This window comes from Clytia hemisphaerica, unplaced genomic scaffold (genome assembly GCF_902728285.1).
Source record: "Clytia hemisphaerica strain Z4C2 unplaced genomic scaffold, Clytia hemisphaerica genome assembly, whole genome shotgun sequence".
In the NCBI taxonomy this organism is placed as follows: Eukaryota; Metazoa; Cnidaria; class Hydrozoa; order Leptothecata; family Clytiidae; genus Clytia; species Clytia hemisphaerica.
In genome coordinates this window covers 954274-978096 of record NW_027103595.1, presented here as the reverse complement: position 1 = coordinate 978096, position 23823 = coordinate 954274, and the positions used below count along the sequence as shown (strand labels likewise).

Here is a 23823-nt window from a genome sequence, read left to right as displayed (position 1 = left end):
AAGGATTACTACTAATAAAGGTAATTCCTATCCTAACAAGATCAAACTAACTCACGTGACATTTGGAATGGTGAAACAGTGATTATTGGAACGGGCGAAACATTTTGCGTTAAAAACGGTTCGTGACTCCTGTACGTAAAAACAAAGAAACATTCGGGAATGATAAATGCATACTACCGGAAAATTCAACTATCAAAATTTGCGAACAGTGAAAAATTGACGGAAGTCAGCCAAATTGTTATACAGTCATTTTAAATGAACATACAAATGTATAATTTTCAGCAAGAGTAAAAAATCAAATTTTAAATCTTCCCTGAAAAATTTCATTTGTCTTTGTTGGATAGAAATTTGTACGTCAAAAATCGAAAATTAGGGGCGATTTTTTACCCACGTGGTATTCCTATGATAAAACTAAATTGCTAGGCGACTATTTCGGACAAAATATAAAACAAGCAAAAAATAATGGAAGGGATATATATTTTTAGGTATGTACATACTGATACTATCTCCTTACAGTTTTCGTATTATCGATTATCTGAGAGCTGCTGAAAGTTTACAAATGAACGAACGAACGAAAACGGAAAAATGAGACAAATGCGTGAACTTACTTATCTAAGAGATCCCAGACATCAATATTTCCGTCAGCTTTTCCGATGAAAAAGACGGAAGGTCGAGACGGGCTCCACATGCCACTTGTCAATTTACAGTCGTGGGGGTATGATTGTATCAAAGGTCCAAACTGAAAGAAACATTTTACGATACTAAAAGAAACATTTTACGAAACTGAAAGAAACATTTTACGACACTGAAAGAAGTATTTTAAGAAACTAAAAGAAACATTTTACGATACTGAAAGAAATATTTTACGAAACTGAAAGAAATGTTTTACGAAACTGAGAGAAATGTTTTACGACACTAAAAGAAACATTTTACGAAACTGAAAGAAGTATTTTACGAAACTGAAAACAAAGTTTACAATCCTCTGATCCTGTTTTAAAAGAAAGTAGTTTATCAAAAAACATGACATATTTAATCACTCCATGCTTTCAAAAAGCGATGGGAAAGGAGTGTTAAAACCTAACCTTCAATAGACAGCTAAAGAGAAGGGAGCCTTCGGACCGCCATCAACTGCGGTTTTGACAGTCTAACTATACATTAAACATACCGTGACACCATCTTTCCAGATTGAGAAAGTCCATCCACCAACGGTCAAGAAGATAGTCTTGTTAAAAGGAGATTTCTGTAAGGTGTTGATGGTACTGTCGTGTGCGTCGAACGAATGTTCTGGACGATTTGCTGTTGAAGAGATTTAAAGTAAAATAAAGCTGTTTTATTGGTTGGCATTAATGCATAAAATGAATCGTTTCGATTCCTTTTGAACGAATGTTCTGGATGGTGTTTAAGAGATGGAATGTTTAAAGTGAAATAGAGCTGTTTTATTAGTTGCCATTAATGTATAAAAAAGAATCGATTCGATTACTTTCGAGTGAATGTTCAGGGCGATTCGCTGTTGAAAATATTGAAGATTTAAAGTGAAATAAAGCTGTTTTATTGGTTGGCATAAATGCATAAAATGAATCGTTTCGATTCCTTTTGAACGAATGTTCTGGATGATGTTGAAGAGATTTAAAAGTAAAATAAAGATTTTGGCGTTCTATGGTTGGCTGGTATTGATGTATAAATGAATAAAGCATTGACTTGATTATTTTTGAACAAACGCTCTTGGCCATTGCCTATTGGAAAGACATTTCATTCAGAATGCAATGAAGCCATTCTATTGGTTGGCATTGGCGTATATCGAAAAATACAAATAGAGTGAATTCTATTTATTTCGAAAGAATGCTTTGAGACATTCCATTGAAAAAGGCTGTTCTATTGATCTTGATTGATGTGATCCCAAGAAAGACCTAATGGGGTGGCTTCGAGTAATTTCAAAAGAATGCTATGGAAAGTTTATGCTGGAAGAGATTATGGTTTCTTTCGAGGCGCCTTCAAAATCTCCTGACTCTAATAAAAAAAGCATATGGATTTACGGTGGTGTTACTTACAAACAATTTTTCCAGTGTCAATGTCTTTAGTTGGTTTCCAGTCCAAATAAATCACTTCACCATCCTTAAACGAGAAAGATGAAATGAATGAAATGAATGAGGAGCTGAATAGACTTATTACTTTCTCGTATATATTACACCTCCAAGTTACCGGAATGGGTCCTACTCCTTTTCGGCGAAGCATGAGCCTGTGCGCGACATACAGATATCAGACGATGCTTAATGATTACACTCGAGCAGAGCGGGAGGGCGTACGCATTCGCAAGCTTGAGCATGAATGTAACCACACTACAATGTCTGAGATATCTATCAACGCTCTTTCAACAGAGCTGTGGTACCATATTCTCCTCATATGGTAAGGGTTGACTCAGGCGAAGGTATACTAACTTGCCAAAAGAGTCGAAGTGCTACGGTGAGAATCGAACTCGGGTCGCTTGTCGAGAGCCGAGCGCGATGACCACCATACCACTTAGCCAATATATAGTTCGTGTTATACACATGAACAAATGAGAATACATGTAACGTTATATGGACGTCAGGGACGTCAGATGAACGTTGTTATGACGTTCTGTGCCAGCTGGGATAGTCCGCGTTATGCACATGAATAAATGAGAATACCTCGGTAGCAACGTAAAATTTGGAATTGATGTTATCCAGTGATTTGGGTTCATCTTTTTTCTTGAAGGATGTGAAATTATTATCCTCTTCCTCGACAGGTTGCGTTAAAGGGATATCTGGAATCAAAGAGAATTATGTTTTCCGTACGGCGAAAGATTACAAGAACCGGGAACCGGGGTTAAACCACAGATATCTTATACACCCCATTTTTGAGCAAAATAATTCTTCATCTTGGATAAAGTGACGTCACAATCTAGCTTGCGAGATTCTTGAAATTTTGAAGTAATTGCAGTGTCAAAATACTCCAACAGTGAAACCAAGGTTTCTACTGCGGTCTACTGTAGTCTACTCTCAGCGAAGATGATGCATTATTTTGCTTCAACTGTCGTCGCTTGAGAAATACAGTACAGCTCTATCTAGTGATTTATATGAGATGTTTGTGGGTTAAACTGGTTATCAGTATGTGATTAAGTTGGGAACCTAGATAGATAGGATTGATTTTTTACGTGAATAACCAAGTAATCTAGGACTTTCAGACAGTCTTTCGATTGTTTATTGAAGTGATCCACGGCAAGCCGGCTCGGCTGTCTATAATTGCTCCACTTAAAAAGGTCCCGAAAAGAATGCAGAGACTCAATTATACTTTGTTCAAATTTCTTTGAAAAACAGTGAAGGCACATTTACTATTAGATGAACGTTGAAACTTCACGCAATGGAAGCTTGAGTAAATCACAGAGAAAAGAGACACCAACCTGGCCGTCTAGCGGAACTTTGCACTTCATCGATAATGAATTTGACAGGGCTGCATTCGCCTGAGCCACGCAATCGATGGGCTGTCACCTAGAATTGGAAGATTTATAGATAGATCTGAAGTCACTTGCTCCCCGCAGACATTTGCTTCATCCTTGCAAGGACTCGTCAGTACAACTCAGGAAAATGAGTATAGACTGCTGTTGTCACCAGAGTGACAAACAAATAAAAGTTTCAAGCAAAATCGCTTGTGATGAGCGGATTAGCATGAGCTTGTTCCTCAACAGAGTCTAAAAGAACAAACGCTCTGAGCGTAATTTAGCAAAAATACATAACCGTAAACTCGCAATACCTTGACAAACCTACATGTTTCTCTTTCAAGATGTTATATCCCCCTCTTAAATCTAAAGGGTCGCGGAAAGACGTCAAACTTTGCAAGAATATATCCCAGCCTAGAAACCTATCAGCGATAACAAAAAAAAATTATCTCACCTTTAAAAGTGGTTTCCATGACAAATCAAGATGTTGGAAAGTCGTTACTCGATTGGAAGACGTGTTTTCGGGCATTGGTGTTCGAGCGACGCCTGATTTAGATGCACGCGTGTCCCAAAACAAAACATGTCTAAATAAAAAATAAATCGATATATTCTGATGCTTTTACAGCACAATAATTCTTCTTATCATATCAATATGCTTGCATCAAGCTCTGTCACAACTTGTGCGAAAACTCTAATTCGAAGTTCTTCTATTCGATAATATTGAAAGTAACCGTCAACAAGAAACTCTACTATTTGATACGCTCCCTTATTCCATGAAAATCCGACTCCCCTTGAAAAAATCGAATTCGAGAGCGCCCACGTCGAAAAACTCACCCGTCAGACGACGCCGTCATGATTTGAGAACAATAACGCAATCGATTTTCTAAAACGGCTCCCATACGGCCAATCTGTGAATGTAAGTAAAGCAAGTATATTTATCCTGTGGCTGTCTATCCTGTGGCTGTCTATCCTTTTTTCTATTTGCGCTAGATCTGGGAGAATGAATGCTGAGGTGAAGCGTCACATCTACTCTAAGTTCCCGCCTAGATCAGATTACCCAATCATGGCTTGTACACTAGTGATGTGATCAAAGATGGCGGATATAGCTTAGTCCAGGGATATATAAAGGTCAGTGGGGGGATATCATTGTTTGTTCGAATTACAGAGAGATTTGAGTTAATGGAAGCATATCAAGAGGGTTTATTTTTGACGGAGACTGGGAATAAGTCTACTGTTTATCAAAACTTTACCTCAATATCGTCAGGAATCCATTGTATGTCAGTGATAGGCATACGATGTGAATTTTCGATACTTGAAACTGCACAATAACGAACTTTCGGTGATAATTCCGTTGTATTTGTATTGTAGAAAGATGGCTGGAGAGTATGAGAAGAAATAAATTCATCATGAGATCTTATTTCAATGAAATCTAAAGTGGCAAATTGAAATACCTTTTTCACGCCTTTTGTTTATGGCGAGTTTGTACTGGGTTCACCGCCAATATACGTATTTCATATTAGATTCATGTAAAAAGGTCAAGAAAATACGTCGAATAAAGCTCTGATTAGTTTAGACATGCAAAGATTACCTCATGCTTTGGACATTTTGAAAAAATATACTTATGTGTGCAATATTCAACCAATCAGAGGTTAACTCGATGTTTTTCGTAACTTTTTTAAATGAATCTGCTACGAAATACATGTATTCTCGGTAAACCCGGTACATAAACTCGCTGCACAAAAGGCTTGAAAAATGTATTTGAATTTGCCACTGCAGATTTTGTCCGAATGAGATTTTATGATGAATTTATTCCTTCCGTGTGAAAGAAAAAACATAAATAAAATCATTAGCATGGATACAGACAAGGATTCTTGAATTTCAAAGTGCCTTTCAAGAGTAGCGCTAGAAAACATTTTTTCACCTAATTCTTCAATTATTTATTCAATTTCCCTGTTCCTTTTTGTTACTGTTCTTGTTCGGTTCATAGTGGCCCTTCGTGGAGACAATCCTTGAGCTGTCTAAAAGCTCAAGGATTTTTCGGAGCCAGCCACTTAAAACATAAAAGGTTATTACCAGATTGGACATATTTTGGTTGGGGTTACTTCCTTGTCCGTGTGTTTTATGGTTGACCAATAAATCATTGTAATTTTTGATGTCCCACAACACAATCTGTAGAAATATCAATGAAATAGTAGAACAGATTAGCCTTTTTCTATATAGCCTTTGTTTTTATAACCCTATTCATAATATGCACCATTGTACTCTCCTCCACGGACCCAACAGTTGATTGGTTGAAAGTGACGTATTGGCTGATTTTACGTTATTTACAACCATTCAGGTGTTGGGTCCGTGATGTGACATCAGAAGACATTACAAAGGCGTTTATCGGCGATCCAAAAAATATTAGCAATCTGATTGGTTAAAAAGAGTACAATATGTCTTGTATTTTACATGTAAAAATATAAATTGACGAAAAGATGTTGTTGCATTGTAGCGGTAGCAGCGATCTAACGTCACTTTGCTACAAAAGTGCCCTGCGCTTTCTCCCAACACAAATAGTGCATTTTTTAGATCACCGATAAACCAGTTATCAGACATTAGCTCGTACAATATGGAAATATTTCACTCGTTCCGGATTTTCCGTATATTTTCCTCGCCTAAAGGCTCGGAAAAATCTCGGAACTCTTAAAATATTTCTCATATTGTACTCGCACTGTCCGATAACTATTACATATCATGAATTAGAAGATGTTTATATTTTAAGGTTGACTGTATCCTGATTGTGAAAGTTCTTTTAAGCAAAATTCCTAAAAAAATGCTGATGCAGCATTTTTGAAGTTAATTTTTAGGGAACTTAGTCGACCAAATGAGACAAATGTCCATTATGGAAATCTAATCTTCAAACTCTGTTAGTTAGATGGTACAATCTGTTTCTGTCAATAAGGAACTTCAAAATTGACTTTCCGAGGGCTCTTTAGGCCAGTCGCCGTATGCCCTTCAATGTTGAATAAATATTTTCTCCGGCGTTGCCAGCATAGTAAATTCTGGTTTTGAAGTCCCAAGGGCCATATTACCGAGTTTATGTATGTGTGTTTTCAGCGACGAAGACGGTAAGGTTCTAATTTGTCTACATCCTGACTGACTGAGGACGACGGTAAATCAGCACTTTTACCGTCCTCGATTTTGCGGGTCAGAACTGCGTGCGAGTTTTTCAAAATCGCTTCAGTCATTTTACCGTCCTCAAAAGTGCAAATACATAAACTCGCTATTATGAGAAAATAGAAAAATAGAAAACCTTTTTGGTACTGCTTGAAAAGGTTGAAAGAAAAAAAGGAATCTTCACCACCGGCCTATTTGTAAAGATAAAGTATGAAAACAAATTCATTCAAAAAACGAGGAAAGCAACGCGCTTATAACCGACCTGTCCATTGAAGCATCCAGCGCAAACGATGTTGGGATCTGATGGATTGAATTTGAAACACAAAATATCGTCTGGCGCTTCCAGTAGTAACTGAAAACAAAAGGAAATACTATTTGTCAAGATGGCTAAGCTTTACTAACCCTGGAGGTTTGATTTGGGTTTTCAGAGCAGTGCCCCTACTCGATTAGTTTACTGGACATCCATACTCTCTATTCAAACTTACACCACATAAGCAAAAATTCCATTAGAAGCTACTCAGTAAGAGTATGGTATTTATTCCCAGCAACTACTCGATGTGTTACAGTCTATTGCAGATTATCAAATTTATAAAATTTGATTAACATCTGAAGCCCTCAAAAGACGAAACAGTTCAGTCTCAAAATTAATCAATCAATATATCAGATCTTACCCAGCGGCGAAAGGTTTCTTTTCTGAGACGAAAATGGATTTTACACAGCAAATTAGCACACACTGTTCTTGAAATTTTGGAGAATTTAGAGACATGAAAGCCTCTTTATATACTTCTTTGAGAAAATAATCTGTCTGAGACGGTAGAACTTTTAACACTACTTACCAAGGGATGAATAGGGTCAGCGAAACTCCAAATAAGGATTAACGAAGGTGATTGAGAAGCTCGTGTTGTTTTATCGATCCTCTCGTAAAATGACATGTGCTCCGTACAGGATACTGCAATCACACCTGTGAAAATATATAGACAAATAAGGATTAACGAAGGTGATTGAGAAGCTCGTGTTGTTTTATCAATCCTCTCGTAAAATGACATGTGCTCCGTACAGGATACTGCAATCACACCTGTGAAAATATATAGACAAATAAGGATTAACGAAGGTGATTGAGAAGCTCGTGTTGTTTTATCAATCCTCTCGTAAAACGACATGTGCTCCGTACAGGATACTGCAATCACACCTGTGAAAATATATAGACAAATTTTTTTTCTCATAAAATCATGTTATAAAAGTAAGAAAGTTCCGAACAGTTGAACAGTTGACACTCTCTAATTCAATTTTTGCCGAATAAAGGATTGTATCTAATATCAGAGCGCCGTTTCTTATGGGAGTTTCTTGTTGACGGTGATTTTCAATATTATCGAATACTGGAGTGTATCGAATATTAGAGCGTCAAATTAGAGAGCGTTGACTGTATGTCTGAAATTTTTAGTTCAACTGACAAGAGTAATGTGCTACGCACTGCTATCAAACCTGTAAAAAATACAAAGGAAAACAATTTCGAAAGCATCCAAAACTATTTCGACGACGGAAAAATTTTCAAGAAAAAGAGGGTGCAGGTTTTTTATCGAGTTTGTGCAAGATTAGAAAAAATAAAAAATGTTAACTTAGTCCATTCAATAGATCTTATAACCGTCCGGTATATACAACGCTGTTTTGACAATGTCCGTTTACTTTACGGACAGCAAGGTGCTGCCAAATTTTAAAGTGATGACATCGCATAGATATTACATTCCTTTACACACTACAATCATGGTCGAATTATATTGAGATTTTAGTGTATTTTTACGTTTTCTAGAATTTAAAGTTTCGGGCGAGAATTGCGGCTTTAGTACTTTATTTCATTGGAAATTCGTCATATTCCGCTTTTTTTGGGAAAAACTGTATACACTAGATATTGAACGTTTTTTCGGAATTCGCAGACGTACCTTTTATGTGTGGATGCCATTGTATATCATGAACTGTCTTGTTCTTGCTGAACTGTAAATCTGTGAATGATTGATACTCCTGTGAAAAAAAGGTGATATTTTGATTTGATTCAACTCGAGATTTTTCTCTATGCAATAGCGAGTTTATGCAGACACATTAGCAAGTTTATGTATTTGGACTTTTGAGGTGTGACTGAAGCGATGTGGAACAAGCCGTAGTTTTGACCCCACTCCACCACCCTCAACGTGTAATTACATAAATTCGCTAATGTAAAATTCATGGGAGTTTCAAAATAATATATACGATTCAGAAGACGAAGAAAACTGAAGATCAAGTTACTATGTTGTGTATCACACCCCTATATCAGAATAGATGGGACCATCAAACCACGGGAAAAATTGGTCCAAAATTCACCCCGGATGTAATTTTTAATTTCAAGTGGAAAACTAAAGATATCTGATCTCCACTAGGAACGATAATCAAATGCATAATATATATCTCTGCAGGATTTTTTTCAGCTGAACCAAAGGAAATTCGAAATTATGAAAAAATTTGACCTACTGCACAGGAGTACAACAGAAGTTAAAGTGTAGGATCATTATCATTGAAGGTGATTTAAAGTACATTAGAAAGTACACTAGACTCCCTCTAATTCGATCTCCAAGGGAACAACAATTTTCTTTGAATTATAGAAGGATTCGTATTACTCTTGTCTCCCGAATAGAAGTCCCCGCTCTTATTAAGACCCCCCCCCCCGCTAATTAAATTCGAATAATTTAATATCTTATTACAGTGTAGGATTCGGGAGACAAGAGTATGGGGAGTGTTTTATGACTTTTCAGCTGAACGGGACAATTTTTTTTCTCGAATTATTGTAAATTTCGAATAATAAAGGTTCGAATCAGAGAGAGTTTGACTATATGTCAAATCAAAATTGACGTCATACAAATGTTCATTTCAAATAAAATCTGACGTCAAAATTCTCATTTGCTTTAAGAAAAATTATCATTCAAAAACATCCTTTCAAAATTCTGCATTCGACGAAAACAAACAGACACAGCAGTATGTAGAGTTTGTTGGTTCAATCTTATGTAAGTTTCGATCTTTATTTACATGCATTAGGAATACAATTGAGAGATTGGATCCAGACCTCCGATGTTTGTGAATTTGTAGATTAGAAATATTAAGCGAATTTTGCCCAAACCCACTTTTAGTGACATTTATAAATCTTCGGGATATATATTATTACTTTACTGTGTGTACATCTGAATTCGAAGCGTAGTGGTGTAGTGGTTATCGTGCTTGACTTCTGTCCAGGAGGCTCGAGTTCGATACCCACCGTGGCACTACGATTCACTTGGCAAGTGAATGCTCCTTCGCCCGGGTCAACCCATGCCATGTGAGGGGAATTGGGTACCATAACTCTGATACAAGAGTATGGGTAGGATATTCCAGACATTGTGGTGTGCCGAGACACTTAGGGGGCTCTACACTTGCGAGGACATCCGTTCTCCCGTGTAGTTCGAGTGTCGTGGTATACACCATGGCTCGGCAGCTCGCATCTACAGGGTTGCAATGTCTGCTTGCGCTGTAATTCCTACTCCACCGTGGGTAGGACCCATTCTGATGCATCGGAGGGTATATCTATCCATGTATCTATCTACTTCTGAATTCAGGCTAAATAGAGACTAGGCGTTTTTATTAGAGAGTCTCGTATCTAGAACACTTTTCTGTGAAAGTCTGTATATTTCAATTTGAGTTTGGTATTTTCTATGAATTTAATGTGTGTTTTATTTTTGGACTTTTAAAATTTTGCAAAACGTTCAATCCTACCAAGGGCCCCCTACCAAAGATATCGGCGGAAGAACTTTTGTAGATTTGAATTTAATTCCTTTGTCACGTATTATTAAGGTGCCGTAGTATAGTGGTAGTCGACCTTGGCTTCTGTGCAGGCGGCCAGGGTTCGATTCCCACTCACGGCAGTTCACTTGGCAAGTGAACGTTCCTTCGCCCGGGTCAACCCATGCCATGTGAGGGGAATTGGGTAGTCAGTTCAAGGTGCTGACGGGACGCTCATTAGTAAGCGTCTATAGTTGCGAGAATAGGCCTCTAAAGCCTCCTGCAACTCAACCAAATAGAAATAGAAATAGAAATAGACTAAATTTCGCGGTTGATGCTGACTTTCACCGAAATTCTTTAATTTTCCTAGGGACGTCTAATGATTTTTTTGCAAAAATTATACTTCGCGACTGATACACAAATCCACAATGATCATGTTCCCTAAGGTATGCTAAGTCACTGTAGAAGATATAATCCTTTATAAGAATAATTCTTTTGAAGATACCGTACACGAATGCTACCTTAAGGGAAGAAATTTTCGCGGTTCACACCTCAAAATTTGGAAGTTTCGCGGAATGAAAGGATTTTATGTTAGAAATATGGCCTATTTTATCCTAAAAATACCAATTTTATAAGTGATTTTTTAAATCATGAGAATATTGGTGTTTCGCGGAATAATTTCGCGGCTTTGTCGAAAAATTAAATTCCCCGAAAATTTTTTCCGCGAAAATTTTTTCCCTTAAGGTATCAAAAAATTATGCTAAATTTCAGCCCGGAAATTTTGTCCAGGTTTCAGTGAAATTTCGTCTAATTCTACTGAACTTCTGAGACAATCGCCAAAAATAAATCCACCCAAAATTAATTTATTGTCAGCAAAAATATCAAACGAAGTCCATCATGGCAAATACTTGGCCATGATGATGCTTTATGTATGCACGCCTCGGTCGAATCTTCGCCATGGTGGTTTTCTGATTTTTAATATTAAAAGATAATGAAAGCGAGAATTGAAAACGCCTTTCTGTAAGGAGTTTGTCTTGGATAGGGAAAGGCTATAATTTCTAGCGAGACTGTAACTTTGATATCGCTTGTTTCCAAAATTAATTGATTGCCGGCAAAATTATTGAATGAAGTCCGCCATGGCAAATACTTGGCCATACTGATGCTTTATGAATGTAACATCTTGACCAAATATTCGCCATGATAGTTTTCTAATTTTAACTTTCAAAAGATAATAAAGAGAGTTTTTGACATAAATTAAAAATGCCTTCTGTAAAGAGTTGTCTTGGATTTATGAAGGAGAGAAAAGTTAATTTTAAGTGAATCTAGCTACAAATATAGCTTGTTTCCAAATTGATTGATTGTCAGCATGAATATTGAATGAAGTCCATCATGGCAACTACTTAGGGATGGCGATGCTTTATATATGTAACGCCTTGACCAAATGTTCGCCATGGTGGTTTTCTGATTTTACCGTTAAATAATTCCAAGGATAACAAGTGTTAGTTTTGGACATTACACATTCCGTCTAAAGACTGCAAATCTATGGGTAATCTACAATCGTTTAACAGAGTGACGTCACGTTGTCATTCCACTATGAAGACTTCCCACAATTTCACCCTTCACACAACGTTGTTTCAACGTTTATCTAACGTTCACAACGTCCATATAACGCTAGATGAACGTTGAAACATCGCTGTGTGCCAGCTGGGTAATGTGACTTAAAACAATGAGCAAAAGAAAGATCAGCCTCGAAATTCAAAATAACCCGACTTCCAGACCAGGTTTGTTAATTAATAGCCATTAATCACATTGTTATTTACAACAATGGGCTCTTCCAGAAAAAAATTGTACATGGGGGGGGGGTGGAGGATATAACAATTTTTAGTGATTTACCCCGAACAGGGTGACTTTTGGCCCCCCGGACAGTAGGTTTTACCCCCCGGACAAGCTTCTGCTGACCCCCCGGACTACCCAAATTACCCCCGGACAGAGCAAATTTACCCCCGGACAAGGCAAACTTTGATGATTTTTTGCTACCCCCAGGACAAAATATCCTCCACCCCAATGTACAATTTTTTTCTGGAAGAGCCCAATACGTATTCACAAAAGCCCTAGTTACATGGTACATGGAATCGAATCTAATTCCAAACGAGGAGAAAGGTATGACGTCAAAATTTACGTGACGTCAAATATAAATATTTTTTTACAAAAGCAATGATTAGAATTCACAACTTTCTTGCAGCCAGTCTTGAGCTAACTTACAACTTTTAAACTTGCAGAAATAAGAAAAGGATATAGAAATATTTGGTTCGTTGGTCTTGTACTCAAAAATTTTCAGGTAGTTTTTTATTCTCTTGCAGTAAACATTTTAGTCGTTCAAAATGAACAAAGTTTGCCGAGTAGCATCAATAAAGGGAGTATTGAAGTTCTCCAGGCTTTCGACATTGACTACTTACTCGGTTCTCTTGGTATTATTATCTGTTATCAAAATACAGTGAATAATAGATATTCCAATTAGAGAGAATTGATTGTATAAAGGCATGCCAGTGATAATTAAAAAACAAGGAGATTAAATACATTTGGAGTCGGACCCGTCGATTTCTCTTTGTTTTGAACATATTGTTTCAGCTCATCTCCGGTGTTTTTCTATAGGGTTTAGACAACGAAAAAAGTTAGTTTCCAAGGAAGGTCTCGTCGCTCGGATTCACAAAGATCCATGTATTAATTGGACTGGGATTGGAAGACATAGAGATGATTTCTCTTGTCTTGTCATATTACACGGTGTTTCACTGAAGGGTAGAGTTGATGAAAAAGTAACAAGTTCCTAAGGAAGGTCTTGTCGCCGGATTCTCAAAGGGTCCATGCATTAAGTGCACAGGCATCTGGGAGCCTTCGACGAGGTCTATATCTCTTGAATATTTTGTTGTATCTGTATCTTTGCTAGGATATTTTGAAATTGACTTTTCTCTATAGGGTGTATACAATGTAAAAAGTAACAAACTCCCATGGAAGGTCTCGTCGCGGGATTCTCAAAAACGCATGCGCATTAAATGTAATGGTGGATTTTGAGAGCCGTCGCTACAAATTCTCTTTGCTTTGAACATATTGTTCTAGCTTTTTCTGCGATGTTTCACTGAAGGGTTTAAACAATGCAAAAGTAATAAGGTCCCATAAGAGGTCTCGTTGCCGAATTCTCAAAGGCCCATGCATTAAGTGCACAGGCATTTGAGAACCTTCGACGAGGTCTCTATATCTTGAATATTTCGTTTTATCTGTATCATTGCTAGGATGTTTTGGTGTAGACTTTTCTCTATAGGGTGTATACAAAGAGAAAAGAAAAGAAACAAGCTAGATGCTGAATGGACCTACCTGATGATGAGAGTTAGATAGCAATGCGAGGAGAAAAATGAAAAAAATCAGTCAGAAAATGCATAACGCAAAAAATTCATCATTGATTGTTGATGGGGGGGGGGGGGGAGAGGAAAAGAGTTGTAAGGAAAAAATAAATAGAAAGTTCTGGTCGCAAAAATCAGTTTTATTGGCAATTGAATCATACTTGATGGTGAGCATTGTTGTCAATAATGTTTTTGTGTGAAAAAAATTGGAAATATAAGGAAAAAATTCAATGAAAATCTGCAAAAATGGCGATTTCCGGTATTTTCCACCGGAAGAAATTTTTCTCAAAAATCGAACTCGGCCATGATTTGAGAATTGCGAATACGCATCTCTCTGCAAAAAATCAGAAAAAATCAAAAGATGAAAATTCGAGGAAATGTCAAAAAACCGGTTTTTCCGGCATATTCCCGGCATTTTCGGCCGGAAAAAATGTTTTTCGAAAATCGAGCTCCGTCACATTTTAGATATTATCATTTTGCATCAGTGTGAAAAATTTCATAAAAAAATATAAAGTACAGCTCGAGAAATTCAAGAAATACTGTCTTTCCAGCGAAAATAGGTTGTTCCGGAGATTTTTAAATAGTTCCGGCTTCAAAATTCAATTTTATTGAAAATTGAAACATGCTTGATGGTGGGCATTGCTATTAATAATGTGTTGGAATGAAAAAACAACTATTTAAAAGGAAAAAGCCCAATAAAAACCCAGAAAACGGCGATTTCCGGCATATTTCAGGCATTTTCCGCCGGAAAAAAATTTTTCTCAAAAATCGGACTCGGCCATGTTTTGGGCATTGTTAATACGCATCTTTGTTCAAAAAATCAGAAAAAACTAATGATAAAATCTCGAGAAAATGCTAAAAAACCAGTATTTCCGGCATATTTCCGGCTTTTTCGGCCGAAAAAAAATGTTTTTCGAAAATCAGGCTTCCTCACATTTTAGGTATTATCATTTTGCATCAGTGTGCAAAATTTCATAAAAAAATATAAAGTACAGCTCGAGAAAATCAAGAAATACCGTTTTTCAGGCGAAAATGGGCTGCTCCGGCGATTTTTAGAAAGTTCCGGCTTCAAAACTCAGTTCTATTGACGATTGAACCATGCTTCATGGTGGGCATTGCTATTAATAATGTTTTTGTGTGAAAAAACAACGAAATATAAGGAAAAAGTCCGATGAAAATCTGCAAAAATGGCGATTTCCGGCATATTTCCGGCATTTGCGACCGGAAAAGATTTTTTCTCAAAAATCGGACTCGGCCAAGTTTTGGGCATTGCTAATACGCATCTTTTTGCAAAAAATCAGAAAAAACTAATGATGAAATCTTGAGAAAGTGCCAGAAAACCGGTTTTTCCGGCATATTTCCGGCATTTTCGGCCGGAAATGATTTTTTTTCGAAAATCGGGCTCCGTCACATTTCGGGCATTACCATTTTGCATCATTGTGCCAAAAATCAAAAAAAACTAATGAGCCAATCCTGAGAAAAGCTGGTAACAGACGGACGGACGAACGGACGAACGGACATGGGTTAATTCATAGGACCTCCACCGGGGCACCCGGAGGTAGGTCCAACAAGCTCCCATGGAAGGTCTCGTCGCGGGATTCTCAAACCCACATGCATTAAATGTAATGGTGGTTTTTGAGAGCCCTCGCTACGAATTCTCTTTGCTTTAAACATATTATTGTTCCAGCTTTTTCTGCTATGTTTCACTGAAGGGTTTAGACAATGAAAAAGCAAGCTCCCAAGGAAGGTCTCGTTACCGGATGCTCAAAGGTCCATGCATTAAATGCACAGGCATCTGGGAACCTTCGACGAGGCCTCTATATCGTGAATATTTTGTTCCATCTGTATCTTTGCTAGGATGCTTAGGTGTAGTCTGAGTGAGTAACAAGTTCCCGAGGCAGGTCTCGTCGCTCTGGATTCTCAAAAACTCATGCATTAAATGCAATGAGGAGCTATAATCATAGCTACGATTTTTCTTAAAGGAGGGTCTCGTCGTCGGATTCTCAAAGGCGTCCATGCATTAAGTGCACAGGCATCTGGGAACCTTCGACGAGGTCTCTATAAATGAATTGACTGCTACGAGGTCTTTTTGCATTAAATGTTAGAATCATAGGTACGATTTTTCTTTGCATCTGGCTTATCCAAAATCAATCTCTCTAAGTCGAGCTCATCTTTTGAATAAAAACTACTCATGACTCATGAGAGAATTCTTTGAGTGTGTAAGTCAAATAGTAAAAAATAAGTTCAAAGTTTCCAAACATATTCCAACAACATGAAAGCCTAAGTTGACTTTTCTTGGCAGAAATTTGAAAAAACGGCTTCTTTTCATGGAAAGTATTTCTCTAAAAGTTCAGCTCAGGGCTACTTAGACTACATAATATATTGACGAAGAATATTCGACAATATGGTTTGCGGACCGTAATGTACGAAGTAAACAACCGGTACTCTATTATAAAAAGGAATTTTCTTTCTGTAAATAATCCCCCTTTATTGTTGGAATATTGCAAATCGAGCTGACAATATATTACGGACACCTTTTCAATATATTGTCGACATTCAGCAATATATCATCAATATATTGCCTGACAATATATTGTGTAGTGTATGTAGCCCTTAACACAATTAAGAATGTCCTTAAAAAAAAGCAAAAAACGAGTTCTTTTGGCTAGCATGGAAGAGGCGTAAGCTTTTCATTGGAAGCCCACGAGGGCTCAATGATGTCACGGCCAAATGACTTTAAGCCTAGTACAATTGGGAATGTGGGAATGTCCTTAAAAAAAGAAAAAAACGAGTTCTCTTGGCTAGCATGAAAGAGGCGTTTTCTTTTCATGGAAAGCTTTCTTCTTAAGTTAAGCCACGAGGGCTTAATGATGTATAAGCCAAATGACTTTAAGCCTAACACAATTAGGAAAGTCATTGAAAAAGCCAAAAAAATGAGTTCTCTTGGCTAGCATGAAAGAGGCGTAATCTTTTTCTGAAGAGCCTCATCGTTACGCATAAAGATCTCAAGAAAACTCGAAATCTTTAATTATGTCCAGGAAGAGATTCTAAAAGATATGGAAGTCTAAGTTGAGTTTTCTTAGCTAGAATTTGAAGAAACCGTTTGTTTTTATGGGAAAGTAGTTCTCTAAGTTCAGCCACGAGGGCTTAATGATGTATAGGCTAAATGACTTTAAAGCTTAACACAATTAGCAATGTCCATAAAAAAAGCAAAAAATGAGTTCTATTGGCTATCATGGTAGAGGCGTATTCTATTTAACGAATGGTTTCCTTTTATATTTTAGCCACGGCGATGACTTTTTTATTTTCGCTCTTTTTTGACTGTTCGTATGAAGCATAAGGGAAATGATTTGTTTTATTTCTATCTGTAACTTTCACAACTTTTTTCTTGGACACTGGATATCTGGAGTGAAATAAAGTTTTGAAGTTTACTACTGAATACTGGATGAAACAAATAGGCAATAAGATTTGAATCAATTGATGGAATACTGTGACAATGGATGTCCTGATAACAAAATTTGAATTTAGAGCTCTGCCATGACGGCTTTAAGATACAAGGAATCTTCTGGTAAAGCATAGTTCAGATCCACTGGCTAGATTGATAGAGCCTTAATCGTTACGCATACAGATTTTAAGAAAACTCAAAATCTTTCGCTAGTTCAAGCAAATAAAGTTACCAAAAGATACCAAAAGACACGGAAGTCTAAGTTGAGTTTTCTTGGCTAAAATTTGAAGAAACGGTTTCTTTTCATGGAACGGTTTTTCCGAAGTTAAGCCACGAAGGCACGATGATGTAACGGCTAAATGACTTTAAGCTTAACACAATTAGGAGTGTCCCTAAAACAAAGTAAAAGACGAGTTCTCTTGGCTATCATGAAAGAGGCGTATTCTTTTTCGTGAAGTCGTCTTTTTTTAGTCCAGGAAGAGATTCTAAAAGACAGGGAAGCTTAAGTTGAGTTATCTTCGGGCAAAGCATAGTTGAGATCCACTGGCTAGATTGGAATACCCTTAATCGTTACGCATACAGATTTAAAAAAACTCAAAATATTTTACTATTCGAGGAAGTGAGGAAGGGAGGAAGTCACAGCATCAGCTGCAGTTTTCAGTTTTTTGTCTTTCTGGCCTTTTCAGTTTTTTCTGTGTTTTGCCCTTTTTGGCCATTTTTTCTGTCTGGTCTGTGTTTTGTTCTCTGTTTTTGCATTTTTGGGATTTTCAGTGCTTTTGGACATTTTCAGTTAATTTATGTTAATTTATGTCAATTTATTCAATAAATTTCAAATAGTATATGTCAACTTTGCTTTATTCTGCATTTTTCATTTATAAATTTTTGGTCTGTATTTTATACACAAGTTGATAAATAGCAGTTCCATTCTCAGTTTTGCATTCATTCCAAAAGGAGCACTTGAAGGGTGAACATCAATTTTTCAACATTTCAACTTTCAACAAGACTTAGTCATTCAATTCAAATATGACTTAGTCACACATTTTTCACACAGTTTTCATACCCAGGCTAGCTGGTAAGTTTTGCTTTTTCTTTTCAGTGTTTGCTTTTCCTGTCTGCCATTTTGCCTGGGTGTTGCCTTTTTGCACTGCTAGGACTTAGCCATTTCAACTTATATTTTTCTTCAACTTAAACTTTTTACATAGACACTTCAATTATAACTTCAAATTCAATATTCTCAATGCAATTAAATTAGACTTCAATTTATTTTCAACTTAGATATTTTTGTAAGACTTAGTTAATTTTTTCATTTTAGTTCGAACCATACTTCAATTGTGTTACGAACACAGCCAGTCTCACCTTCATTTGCCCCTGACCCAACAAGGAAGAGACGGTTTCTTTTCATTAGAAAAAAAATTAAAATCTTTCTCTAGTCCAGGAAGAGATTCTAAAAGACATCGAAGTCTTAATTGAGTTTTCTTGGCTAAAATTTGAAGAAACGATTTCTTTTCAAGGGAAAGCCTTTCTCGAAGTTGAGCCATGAAGGCTCGATGATGTATAGGCGAATGTCCTTAAAGAAAGTAAAATACAAGTTCTATTGGCTTTAATGGAAAAGGCGTATTCTTTTTAATGAATGGCATCCTTTTTTTATTTAGCCACGACGACTCTATGACTTAAGACCTTTTATTAGGTTTTTTCTCTTTGCTTTCTGAAAAAAGATTTTCGTACAGGCTAGGCTAATAAGTATTTGCAACAGTCTGTTTTCAAAGCATTAGTTCCCCATTAGTTATCATTCTTATCAGTATGTTTCTGCCATGTTTTGAGTTCTGCCATGATGGTTTTAAGATATTAGGTATATTCTGGCAAAGCATAGTTGAGATCCACTGACAAGATTGCAAGAGCCTCATCGTTACGCATAAAGATTAAGAAAATTCAAAATCTTCCGCTAGTTCAAGCAAAAATTCTAAAGACATGGAAGTCTAAGTTGAGTTTTCTTGGCTAAAATTTGAAGAAACGGTTTCAATTCATGAAAAACTTTTTCTTGAAGATAAGCCACGAGGGCTCAACGATGTAACGGTCAAATGACTTTAAGCCTAACACAATTAGGACTGTCCATAAAAAAAGAAGCAAAAAACGAGTCCTCTTGGCTATCAAGAAAGAGACGTATTCTTTTTAACGAATGGCTTCCTTTTATATTTTAGCCACGATGACTCTTTAACATTTCGCTTTTTTAAACTGTTTTAATGATGCTGAAAAGAAATTAGAAATTTTCCGGCAAAACATAGCTGAGTTCTCCTGGCTAGATTAGAAAAGGCCATTCGTTTAATGGATGGGTTTCGTTTTTCTGTCTTAACCACGATAGCTCTCTGAAGGTGTATTGCTCATCATTAAAATATATTTTGGAGGTTAAGAGACATTATAGGTTTCAAATAAAGCGGAGCTCTTCTGGCTGGATGGGAAAAGCACATTCATTCCAAGAAAGCGCTTCTTCGTAGAGCCACGATGACTCTCTGAAGGTGTATCGCTCATCATTAAAATATATTTTGGAGGTTGAGAGACATTATAAATCCTCTGAGCTTAAAAGAAAGTGGAGCTCTCCTGGCTGGATGAGAAAAGCACATTCATTTCAAGAAGCATGCTTCTTCAACCAGTCACGATGGCTTTACGCTGTATCGCCCTTTTGTTAAGGGTTTTTTTTATCCTTGCTTTTTGAAAAATGATTTTTTTCTGAGGCTTGACTGTTCTTTCTGTTGCTCGGCTAATTTTTTTGGCATTTTGAGCCTCAAATTGTTCTTATCCTGTTCTTATTTATAGGATGTAATTGAAGTAATTTAGACAATATACCCAATTTTTACTACTTTGACCCCTAAATTGCTTGAAATTGAGAAAATTTAGGTTCAGCATAAGGTCAATAATTAAGGTATGGACGCTTTTAATGAGTGCCCCATCAGCACCATGGACTGACTACCCGTCAGCACCTTGGACTGACTACCCATCAGCACCATGGACTGACACAACCAAATAGAAATAGAAGTTGCGTAAACTACGATTGTGATCAAATAAAAAAGAAAGCGGATTGCTTCAAGAAATTGGGTTCTCGTGACCAGATTTGAAGAATTATATTCATTCGTTAATCTAACTGCTTCATTCTGGTCATGACCCCGAAGAACATTGCATTTTACTATGATTATGTTCATGTTAATGGAAAATGAAAATGGAAGGGCTTTAGTAGGGCCAAAGTTGCTCCAATAAACTTATTCGTAATCTACGAGAAAATAGAAAAGAAAGCTGGCCTCTTCAAGAAATTGGGTTCTCGTGACCAGAAAAAAAAAAAGTTTCGAAAGTTTCTGCCCTTAAAGTAACTAGGCTACCTTTAACCGACCGGAAACTGTTATTGCGTTGTAAATTTAAGTCTTTAGAGTCAAGTGAATTTTAGCCTTAATCCACAAAACCTGACTGTAATCACTACATAGTTTTCATGGCTAAGCATCCAGGCTAGGATATTTTATATAACAAAGGCTAAATGGTGCTAAGCTATGAAGACAACTTGACATTGTGAAACCAGATTAAAATTCAGTATTACACATGAGGAAAAAGTCATGGCTAAGCATCCAGGCTTGGTATTTTATGTAATCGCGGGCTTGTATAATCTTAGCCATGATGACATCGTGACTTTGTTTTTAATTGTTTGACCACCCACTGGTCTGGATGTAAGTTAGTTGTCTGCAACTCCAGTGTAGTTTTCTTGGCTAAGCGTTCAGGCTTGGTATTTTATGTAATCACCCCCTTGTATGATCTTAACCATAAATACCACGAGACTTGGGTTTAAATTGTTTAGGGACCCACCCAATATTCCAGTGTACTTTTCAAGGCTAAGTTTCTATATGTGGATACTTTATGTAATCACCGCCTTGAATAATCTCTTAAACATGAAGACAACGTGATTTTGGTTTAAATTGTTTGACCATCAACTGGTCTGGACGTGAATCAGTTGTCTACAACTCCAGTGTAGTTTTCATGGCTAAGCATCTATACGTGGATACTTTATGTAATCATCGCCTTTAGATCTTAGTCATGATGACAACGTGTCTTTTTTTAATCAGAATTGTTTGACCCAATGATCTGGATGTGAAGAAGTTGTCTGCAACTCCAGTGTAGCTTTCATGGCTAAGCGTTCAGGTTTGGTATTTTATGCCTTGTATGATCTTAGCCACGAAGACGACGTGATTTATACGTTTTAAAGCTCACTGCATATTTGAAAATTGCAAAGACTCGTTGTCCTGCGATCCTTCAGTGTTGAATTCTGGGTGACATTGAAGGTGGTTTAAAATCTTTGTAAAAGTCGAGTGTCCTCAGATTAGCATTAAGCATTTTCATTTCATCGTGAATCTGACACGTCTTGAGGTCTCATTATTGCTAAGGGTCGAGACGTGAGTACTTTATGTAGCTGAGGTCTTTTGATAATTAGCTATAGTGACTCCGTGGTTCCTTCATTTTAATGTTTTGGTTGAATGTTTGAATTTCAATTACCAGGACATGAATTGTTCTCGTGACTAATGGTCTAGATGTGGTTACTCTGTATAATTAAAAACGCCTTGCATTTTAATTTTATTGTGGTTTAACCTTTAGACACCGCTGTTTTTAAAAACAGCGCGCGCTGCTGCCGCTGTTTTTTTCATGAAAATGGAGGTTTCGCGGAAAATGTCATAAAATCTGAACCGCTAAAGCTTAAGTAAAAAGTAAACCCATTTTGAAATGCTAAGGATCTATTTTTTCAGATAATAACAAAAAGCCGCCTCATCACCCTTTTAAACCTGACTACACAGCCTCAAATCAAAACAGTAAAAATTCCATGTTTACGATTTTTTCACTTTTTTTCTTTTTTTTGACAAATTGAATGAAAAAAGTGGGTACAAGGTAAAGATTGGTCCCAGAAAAATTATTTTGTTTTAGTTTATGTTATAAGCCACCATTGTGTGAAATTTCAGGGCTGAAGAAGCTCATTTCATCTCAGAATCTAAGTTTCGGTGAAGCACACTCTTCCACCAAAATCGACACTCTGGCCACAACAGGTAAATTAAGTGGTCCCGTTGCTCTAAAATTGGCCCTGCACTTACCCTAAGCCTGTAAAATTACTACAATAATCATAACAGACTCTCTATCATGTAAATTCAAGCAATAAAACACCAGAATAGTGGAAAAACTGAGGCAAAACAGCCCTGAGTTGTTGGAGCTAGAGATAGGCATGTATGTCAGGAAATACCCCCTAAAACCCCTTCAAACCACATAGAAACTGCCAATAAAGGTTCTCTATCTCATATAATGATATTTATATGCTGAAACCAAGAAAAAACCAGACATAAACATGACTTTTCAGTCCAAAAATCCATCAAACAACCTCTGTCCACCACTAAAACGATGTTTTGTTGACATTTGAAAAATACACCGACATTGAGTTCCGATATCTCGAGATGTATAAAAGCAGGACCCGTAAAATTTTGAATGAATGAACCTTCACCCCTATCCTGTCTGCTAAATTTTACAGAATAGAAAAGTTCAAACTGGTCTTTATTTTATTAAACTTTGAAAGGACCCCAGTATCAAAACGTACGTGGTACGTCTCTCGGCCTGTATATATGACGTACGTGGTACGTCTCTCGGCGTCTAAAGGTTAAAGTTCAATAAATTCTTCGGTTTATAAGTTAATGGAAGATGCCACTGAAGTCAGACGGCAGTTCAAATTTTGTAATGATCAAAAAATTCTATGAAACTATGCAGTGTCAACTAACTCGTATTTGCGCGTGCTCGTGCTCGTGCTCGTGCTCGTGCTTTTCAGTAAAGAATTCGAGGTGTTTTTAGAAATCACTTCATTTCGTTTCATTTGAAATTCTTTTCGGTTATTCTGAGATAAAAGTATGCATCTCTGAGAATCACCATATTCTTTCAAAGCAGTTTAAGTTGGGAAAATGGAAACGAATTGTCGATCTGTTGGCTTTCTTAGATAGATAGAGTCAATATTTTACGTGGATAGCCCAGTAATCTAGGACTTTTAGACAATTTTTCAATTTTTCAGTTCGAATACAAAAAGAATACAATTATTGTTGTGTTTTTCTTCATATCATACTTCCTTATTGCTACTTGTTTCAAATAAACGTCCCTCGGGGTGCTTATTCGAAGGGGGCGTTTATTTAAGGGGGCGTTCATTGAAAATTGCTCCTTAAAGGAGGGGCGTTTATTCGTGGGCGCGTTTATAAAAAAGGTGTAACTATTTATTGTTTTACACACATGATTCAATGATTGGCGTTGTTGAATGCTACAAATACCATTTTGAATCTTTCAAAGTATTTTGAAGCATTCAACAGCATCATCATTGATAAAAAAATCTGACGTCAATTTTCCATGTCATTTGTGTAAAAGAAAACTTGAGTGATTTCACTTTTTGCAGCGTAGAAGGTAAAGGCAGTTAGAGTCTTTGTGAGGATTAGGATCGCTGAAACTTCATTTATTGCAAATATTGTAAATCACGTGAGTACTTTGAGCCACATCCACGTGCTTTTTCGTTTGAAATCTTATGGAGTTAATATCATGGCTAAGCG

At 36.8% G+C, this 23823-nt stretch overlaps 1 pseudogene; it reads right to left on the bottom strand.

Moving 5' to 3' along the window:
• The window catches only part of LOC136801619 (dynein axonemal intermediate chain 3-like), an 87479-nt pseudogene that overhangs the window by 3147 nt on the left and 60509 nt on the right, over positions 1 to 23823 (bottom strand).